The sequence below is a fragment of the Saccopteryx bilineata genome, chromosome 7 (genome assembly GCF_036850765.1).
Source record: "Saccopteryx bilineata isolate mSacBil1 chromosome 7, mSacBil1_pri_phased_curated, whole genome shotgun sequence".
In the NCBI taxonomy this organism is placed as follows: Eukaryota; Metazoa; Chordata; class Mammalia; order Chiroptera; family Emballonuridae; genus Saccopteryx; species Saccopteryx bilineata.
The window spans coordinates 3,941,654-3,951,083 of record NC_089496.1 but is presented as its reverse complement, the minus strand read 5'-3'; the positions used below and the strand labels follow the sequence as shown (position 1 = coordinate 3,951,083).

Below are 9,430 nucleotides of genomic sequence, written 5' to 3'. Positions count from 1 at the left end.
TTGTTAGACCTACCAGTTTACTGTCATACACATTTATTTATTAGGTTTAGTGTTCCTTGTCTGTGGGCTCTCACTTGAATATAAACTCTGTATATCAGGGATTTGTATTGCATGAGCAATACACTGTAAAACACTGTAAGTCTTCAGAATATTTCCAGGAACACAGTCAGTACTTAATAAATATTTGTGGAATAATCATCACCTTACTAAATCTTTGTTGTTTAATTAAAGTAGAAAACAGAAAGCCGTCTAGGTAAAATAAACAATTGGTATATATGTCTGGAGTTTTCAACTGGTATAAAAACTTGGCATTTAAAAAAAAATTCCATGGGTAGGAAAGACATTTTTTTTAATCTTGAGGTATGATTGACAAATAAAAATTGCACATATTTGGGTGGTTTTGGGGCCAGATGGCTCTTAGCTGCATTTGGGAGGGTAATCACTCCTATTAAGAGGGGTTTACTTAAGAGTTTTCTGCTGCCAAACTCCCAGAGGTTGGGGGAATGACTGCCTTGGACTTAAAGGGGAGCTCTATGATCCTTCCACAGTACTGTTTATGCAAACTTTGCTGCACCTCAGAATGATTTGAGAGGGTTTATGAAAAGAGAAATTCCTGGGTCCATTTTGATTCAGAATCAGATATAGAGTTAAGGGAGCCTGAGAATTTTTTGACAAGGTTCCAGATGATACTGATATTGCTCTTTCAGGAACCATAAATTGTGCACTAATATTCTACAGCAAGAATAGCAAGAGTATCCTCAGAGTACATAGTGCTATTAGAGGTCAAAGTATAAAAGATTGAAGAAAAAATGAGGTGAGAGAATTTTTTTCAAGAAGCTTGACAAAGAAAGCCAAGAAAAGGTTAGAGACCCAGCAAGATTGAGACAGATCTTTATGTTGTTTCGGTTTAATATTGAAAAGGCTTGAACATTTAATGTGATGATGCCATCTCACAAATGATATTCCCAAATGAAACTCTTTAGTGCTCACTCTAATTTCAAACGTGTTGTTACTCAAGCTCCTTCATTCAGTAATGGTACCACTCTGCGGCACAAGTGAAAAGTATTGGTCATCTTTAATTATCCCATTTTCACTTCCTTCCATAGTCATCCCACCATTGAATTTTGCAAATTATATCTCAAAAATGTATGTCTTGCCTAGATTACTGCAATGGTTTCCAAATGATTTTTTTATTTTTACTTTTGCCTTTACAATTCATTCTTCCACTGCAATCTGAATGATCTTTTAGAACTATAAATCAAAGCATGATTCCCCTGCTTGAGATGCTTCATTGTCTTCCCTTAGCAGTTAGATGAAAGTTTAAATTTTTTATCATGGCTTGCATGGCTACTCTGCCTTTGGTCTTTTCCTCAAACTGTAATTACTTCCTTCCTGCCTCAAAGTATTAATTCTTGCATTTTCCTCTGCCTAGAATTTCTTCATGTCTATATTAAGTTTTGTACTACTGGAAATACCAGTGGGAGCCTGTGACTTAGCTATAAGATCTCTTTACTCATTCCACACAAAGAAAAGCAAACATTAAATTATCAAGAGCTAGCAATTAGTAACAATGAATGGGTTCACGAAATGAAACACAAACTGAAGAGTACACTGGCTTTTATGTTTATTTTATTTTTGCTCTTTGGAGGCTTTTTTTATTGGCTCAGAGAATGACTCAAGCATCCAGGTATAAGTGATGGAAAGAGAGGAATATGGAAAGAAAGGTAAAGAATGAAGGAAGAGGTAACCAGGGTTTGAGAGATTACTGGCAGATCAGCTCGAAGTCCAGTGGCTAACACAACATCCAGTACTGTACTTGTGAAAGAACTTTAGTGGAACCATCTGAAGCTGAGAGAGGGATATGAGATGATATTTTTATATGTGCAGATTAGAGTTTAGGATAACATGATTTTATTATAAACTGCATCTTTTCAGAGCTAGAACTGTGTTCTGAAAAAATAAAATTTGTTCCACTCCACTGCATGATTATGTCAAATATTTCTAAAAGGCCCAATTACTAGCACATCTGTCCTCTTGCTGGCTTTTAGATCAGTAGACCAAAATGTAATAAATCCTTCAAGACTAAAGTATGCTAGGTTAACCTATGGCAATGCAGTGGTCCCCATAGAATATAAGTTTACTAACATATTATAGGACCCTTCTGAGGCTAAAAAAAAACTGGATTCCTTCAAGTCATCATGCAGAGGAAGATTTATTCTTGGTACAGTGAAACTATCATGACTGTACTTTTCTTAAGTTATAATCATGAACATTCAAGTTTAGTTTTATAATGTTTTTATGTTTCCCAGTATTGAAAAGCTAACATCCTGATGGGTCAGCTAATTTAATATTATTTATTACATACTGGAAAAAAATTATCTTTCAAAATAAATTCTTCAAAAGTAGAGCATTTTATTTCAAACACTAGAAGTAAATAATAATAATCAGTGATCCTTGTTTTAAAAGTATGTGGTAATGATACATTTTGATATTGCTAATGAGCCCTATGTTAAGATCTAATAGTTTTAGTCAGAAATTTATTTTCCTTTCAGGCTTAGATTAGATACAGCTTATATATGTTAGACATTTTGATGATGTTGGCTATTGAAAACAAAGTTAATAATAAATTAACTTTACAGTAATATTTTGTTCTGGTATAATCCTGTAGTAAGAATTTCTCTGTAACAGATAAGAAATAGATAAAAAATTTTACTCTATGTCATTCAATATGCATTAAAAATACTTATAACCTTTTTCTAAAGATACATGTATAAAATATTACTTTCTGTATTAATCAGAAATTATATGTGAAGAATTTAATCCAACTACTAATAGTTTAGCTTTTACTGAACAAGTATCTTTCATTTTCAACCATCTAGTCAGCAAATTTAAAAAAAAAAAGAAAGAAAAAAAGCAAAGGTACACATAACTCTTCAAATTCAGAGAACATTTCCCAGAGAAACTTTCAGCAGTATAAGAAGTTTCACATGGCCTGACCTGTGGTGGCGCAGTGGATAAAGTGTCAACCTGGAAACTCTGAGGTTGCCGGTTCAAAACCCTGGGCTTGCCTGGTCAAGGCACATATGGGAGTTGATGCTTCCTGATCCTCCTCCCTTCTCTCTCTCTCTCTCTCCCCTCTCTATAATGAATAAATAAAAAAATCTAAAAAAAAAAAAAAAGAAGTTTCACTAATAATTCTTAATACAATACTTATTTGGTAAAGGCAGTTTACAAGCATCTTTCTTTCTTTCTTTCTTTCTTTCCTTCTTTCTTTCCTTTTTTTGAGAAACATCTCCCTAAAAAAGGTACATAAATAATGTCTAAATAGCATTAAGATACTCATTCATGTTCCCATCAGAGAGTTTGAGAAGTAAAAAAATAGCAATGATTTAAAGCCCCTGGTGTTCCTCCCTAATTACGTTTTTCAGTCTCCTGATCTCTACATTGACTTTCCATTCTTCATCATTCTCTTTCTTTTTCTCATATACAATAACCTTAGTAATTTTTCATATAAAGTTTATTATGTCGCAGTGGGTATACAGCATATGTTATATAATTTATATATGTTTATATATGTATAATTTTAAGCAATATATACATGCTATTTATGTAAAGAAAATAAACAATTATTTGCAAGCATAGAAATTATCTACAAATAAGTAAGTAAAATTAAAGTAACCTAATTTTATTCATCTAAAATTAAAAGAGGAGTTAAACCCATATGTTTAATTCTAAATCTATGGCTCTTTCAAAAAATTTCCTAATAGCTCATCAATAAGAAACCTTATAAACACCTCTAAAGGCACCTTTAAGCCAAAGGGATTGTGATGTCAGCAAATAACTACCCAGCCTTTTCTTTTCTTTCCGTCCCTCCTCACTTCCATACCCCAGTGGATGATTCTAAGACAGGTGCCACATGGCATGAGTCCCAGCAAGATTGGGTTCCAGCTGCTATCAGTAATAATCCAGTCATAATACACTCTTATTATTTTATTTCTCCTATAGGTCTTACTTTCCCCATTTCATTGTAATTCTTTCTAAGATCACCTTCCTCCCAGGAATCTACTTGCAGTCAAGCCTGTCATTGGATCTGCTTTTTGTGGGTACTCAACCTAAGGTCTCATTGTCATTGTTTCATCATCACAATCATCATCATCTTTATAAGTAATACTGATTAAGCACATGATTCTAAATACTTGACATTTATTAACAAATTTAGCCTAGAGGTATGAAATCTAAAAACTTTTGAAAAGCTATTTTTATCATTCTTAGTTTAAAGATGAGAAAACCAAGATGCATAGCAATTAAATTTCTAGCCTAAGTTTTGACACCAGAATTTGCACTGAACAAGTATAGTATACCATCTTAAACTTTGCTATTTTTGTGATATATATGAATATATGAATAGTTCCTTAAAGATTTAAAACCATGACTTTTTCTTTAAGTGAAACTGATACTTGTATTTTCTTCAATCTTCACAGTTAGACGCACTCTGGTTTTGTTTTTTTGTTTTTCTGTATTTTTCTGAAGCCGGAAACAGGGAGAGACAGTCAGACTCCCGCATGCGCCTGACCGGGATCCACCCGGCACGCCCACCAGGGGGCGACGCTCTGCTCCTCCAGGGCATCACTCTGTGGCCACCAGAGCCACTCTAGCGCCTGGGGCAGAGGCCAAGGAGCCATCCCCAGCGCCTGGGCCATCTTTGCTCCAGTGGAGCCTCGGCTGCGGGAGGAGAAGAGAGAGACAGAGAGGAAGGAGAGGGGGAGGGGTGGAGAAGCAGATGGGCGCTTCTCCTGTGTGCCCTGGCCAGGAATCGAACCCGGGACTTCTACGCACTCTGGTATTTACTCAAACAAATAATTCTGTCATACTTGGAAACACTCCAGGTTCGAGTGTGCATGAGTCCAATAAGACTTGGAGATTAAAGTATTTTCTGAAAGGTCCAATCACATTTTATATGTTAGTCTGATAAAAGGATCGCTCAAGAGAGAAAACAAAATTTGAATGTATTTACAAGAGTCTAGATTTCAAGAATTTATAACAACACACCAGGTAGGTCTTAGTAAATCACATATGCTTCTTATTTCATAAATTTATTAAAATAATCAATTTTAAAAGTAATGCCAAAGCAGAAATAGATTATTTTCTATTCTTGGCCAAATTTTAACTTGTTAAACAGTATCACAGTTAAAGTGTAGAATCAATAAGTAATATGCAGTTTATCAATGACTAGTATCCATGTATTTAGTAATATTAAAAGTGTTAGAGCATGTACACATATATGTGTGTAAGTATAGTTACTATAATCACAAGAATACTTTTTCAACTATTAATCCAAAATGCTAGTGCTGTCCTTTTTCCTTTCATTCTTCCCTTTAAAATGGCCTTTGTCACATTTGAAAAGCGATTCAAAATAAATACATTATTTAAATTTTAAGATGAAAACTAGATTCACCAACAGGGTACAGATCTGACATTGCTCAGAATACATATGATGATGTTTTAAAATTGAGGCAAAGCTGTTGTCATAAAAAAAAATGTTATGGTTTGAGGTATTAAGACATGACTTTTGCATGTTTAGTTGGAGGTTTATGCAATGCCAAATATTCACTGTCAGGGAGATTCTTCAAGTGCTATGTAAACTTCGGCTTACTTTGTTGCTCTGTGAAAATTAAAAGTCTCCCAGATGGAAAAATGTGTTAAAAGTATGTATATATTTCCATATTTCTAAATCAGTATTTTTTTCTTTAATCACAAAATATCTTATGAACTTATATGCATCACAGAGATAGGGGGTGACTAAGAGGTGCTAAAGAAATAGCTAATTTATTCCGTATATTCTGAATCTTCCAACAGATAAAGTATTTTCAGTAGATAACACCTAAATTATTACCTTGGATGATCAACACTTGTTAATAGGTGGCTAGACACATTTCTATTTAAAACATGAATTTTACATTTAGATAAGGTAATCTTTTAAAACTTTAATATTTTTATAATGGTTATTGATAATAAATAATTTATATAAACTTATAAATTATCCCTAGAAATATGATGTACATTTATTTGTTTATGTATATTTAAAGGAATTAGTATCTAAAAAAGTAATTTTTATTAGCCTTTTTATTTATTTATTTTTTATTTATTTATTTTTCTTTTCCATTTTTCTGAAGCTGGAAACAGGGAGAGACAGTCAGACAGACACCCGCATGCGCCCGACCGGGATCCACCCGGCATGCCCACCATGGGGCGACGCTCTGCCCACCAGGGGGCGATGCTCTGCCCATCCTGGGCGTCGCCATGTTGCGACCAGAGCCACTCTAGCGCCTGGGGCAGAGGCCACAGAGCCATCCCCAGCGCTCGGGCCATCTTTGCTCCAATGGAGCCTCGGCTGCGGGAGGGGAAGAGAGAGACAGAGAGGAAAGCGCGGCGGAGGGGTGGAGAAGCAAATGGACGCTTCTCCTGTGTGCCCTGGCCGGGAATTGAACCCAGGTCCTCCGCACGCAAGGCCGACGCTCTACCACTGAGCCAACCGGCCAGGGCCTATTAGCCTTTTTAAATGCCACCATCTGCTTTGACTTAATGGTAAACATAATAAGACTATATTTATTTAATATTTAATTATATAATTAAATGATTAATTTAATTTAACTTAACATTGAATATATATATATATATATATATATATATATATATATATATTATAAGTGAGAGGAAGGAAGATAAAGAAACAGACTCTCACATGTGCTCCAACCAGGATCCATCTAGCAACCCCCATCTATGGCCAATGCTTGCAACCCAGTTATTTTTAGTGCCTGAGGTAGAGGTTCCATGAAGCCATCCTCAGCACCAGGGGCCAACATGCTCAATTCAATTGAGCCATGGCTACGGGAGGAAAAGAGGGGGAGAAGAAGCAGATGGTCACCTCTCTTGGGTGCCCTGACTGGTAATCGAACCTGAGACTTCCACACGCCAGATCAACACTTTATCACTAAGCCAACTGCCCAGGTCCTGAATATCTATATCTTAACCCTTTGAGTTGTGAGTGACTTTTTTTCATGCTTGCTGAACCCCGGAGTTTTTTTTCAAAGAATAAAATTAGCTCTATTTACAGTTTTATTAACTTAAAATCATGTTTGTTTGACAACCAATTTATGGAAACAAGAAGAACATACATTTGCCTTTTTTTAATGTTGCTTTACACATTTTTAAAATAAAAATTTTTGTTATCTTGTGCTCTGGATGGTCAGGAGGCACAAGGACATACATGAATGTTCATACTACTCAAAGGGTTAATCTTGAGTTGATTGGCATTGATATCACGGATTTCTTCTCAACTGTGTTTTAACAACTTCTTTTCTGACATAGTGGTCCTTACCCAAATTTGCCATGAAATAAAAGAAGCATTTAGCCTGACCTGTGGTGATGCAGTGGATAAAGCATTGATCTGGAACACAGAGGTCGCCGGTTTGGAACCCCGGGCTTGCCTGGTCAGGGCACATTCGGGAGTTGATGCTTCCTTCTTGTTCCCCCTTCTCTCCTTCTCTCTCTTCCTCTCTCTTTCTTCTCTCTCTCTTTAAAAAAAATTTAATTAAAATAAGCATTTAAAAAACAAGATATGTTTATCACAACCCATAAGTAGCCCAAGACTTGTATATATGAAACATCCTATTATCTAGCATCAAAATTAAATCTGATGTTGAAATTACAGAACTATGAAGGTTCATCTCAGGGCCAATGAGAATTGCTCCAACTCAAGACAAGCAATTAAGGAGCTATTTTTAAAGCAAAGATATTAGATAAAATATCTTAATTATCGCCCTGGCCGGTTGGCTCAGCGGTAGAGCGTCGGCCTAGCGTGCGGAGGACCCGGGTTCGATTCCCGGCCAGGGCACACAGGAGAAGCGCCCATTTGCTTCTCCACCCCTCCGCCGCGCTTTCCCTCTCTGTCTCTCTCTTCCCCTCCCGCAGCCAACGCTCCATTGGAGCAAAAATGGCCCGGGCGCTGGGGATGGCTCTGTGGCCTCTGCCCCAGGCGCTAGAGTGGCTCTGGTCGCAACATGGCGACGCCCAGGATGGGCAGAGCATCGCCCCCTGGTGGGCAGAGCGTCGCCCCTGGTGGGCGTGCCGGGTGGATCCCGGTCGGGCGCATGCGGGAGTCTGTCTGACTGTCTCTCCCTGTTTCCAGCTTCAGAAAAATGAAAAAAAAAAAAAATCTTAATTATCAGTGGCAATTTTTATATTTATTCATTGTACTTCTTTCCCACTGGACTTAAGTTTGAAATAAACTTATTTTTGCCATAAAATGTTTGTGACATTTAAAGGTGTATACTTTTGGAATGTGTGTATGCATTTGTAATTATAGCTAAATTACAACTTTGTATTCAAAACTGAAATGCTGTCAATTAAAATGCTTTTAAAAGGTGAAAAAATTGAATAACTAACATCAATTTGAAAAGTGTTTGCTTTCTGACATGTATTTATAAATATTCATGGAAAGTTTGTTACATGTCTATGTATTGTTTACCTATTTAACTCCCACAGTTTCTCTATGGCTATCAATTTATAATTGTTAAAGTGGTAAAGCTGGTTTCTCTCCTTTGCTTCTCTGATTTAAACTATTATGTATTGTTGTGCAGTCAGGTAGAGCATAATGTAAGGAAATAGCAAAAACATAGCTTAGTTTTTTCCTAACATTACAAGTTGTAGAATGTAATTCCAATATACTGTTTTCCAAATAGTTTTTTTAAATAATACATAGTCAATTATCTTAGATTGAAAAGAAAGCATGTTTTAGCTTTGAGAACTCATACTTTTTTAATGTTTGGGATATCTATAGAGAATTTTTGCATAAATTTGTTATCTATGCCATTCCTACTGTTCCCTTGTTTTATATACAGAGAAAAATTATATAGCCTTTACCAAGCTGAAATAGGATTTAAGCTTTAGTTGTAAGCTTATATGTCACTGTAACATTATGTTTTGGATAAATGCATCAAGTATCACATACTTTATTTAAGACAAGGCTGAAAAAATAACACTTAATACTGATGAATGTTTTATTGAATATTTCATTCATTGTTCATTTTTTGCAAACTAATTTCTATTTATAAACTTTGAAACATAGTTTGTGTTGAACTTTTTTATATAGTTCTTTATTTTTTGAATTATTTTTTATTGATTTTAATTTATTATATTTACATAGATTCTAGTGTTGCCCCAAATGCATCGTGCTCCCCTGCATTTCCCTCAACATCTCTCTTGCCTCCCTCCCCATAACGCCCTCCCCCTTTCCCTTCAGCTTTATCCCATCCTATCAACCCCTTCCACTCTGTCCTCTTTTCCCCTGGTCCCTTTGATCCCTCCTCTGTCTCAATTCTGTTCCTCAGTTCACATTGTTCATTGGATTCCTCAAATGAGTGAGGTCATA

General features: G+C 35.9%; 1 non-coding gene across 1 annotated transcript; it reads right to left on the bottom strand.

The window, feature by feature from the left end:
* Positions 1-6,467: 6,467 nt before the first annotated feature.
* Positions 6,468-6,543, bottom strand: TRNAA-UGC (transfer RNA alanine (anticodon UGC)). Its single transcript has one exon. It is a non-coding gene; the product is annotated as a tRNA-Ala (tRNA).
* Positions 6,544-9,430: the final 2,887 nt, after the last annotated feature.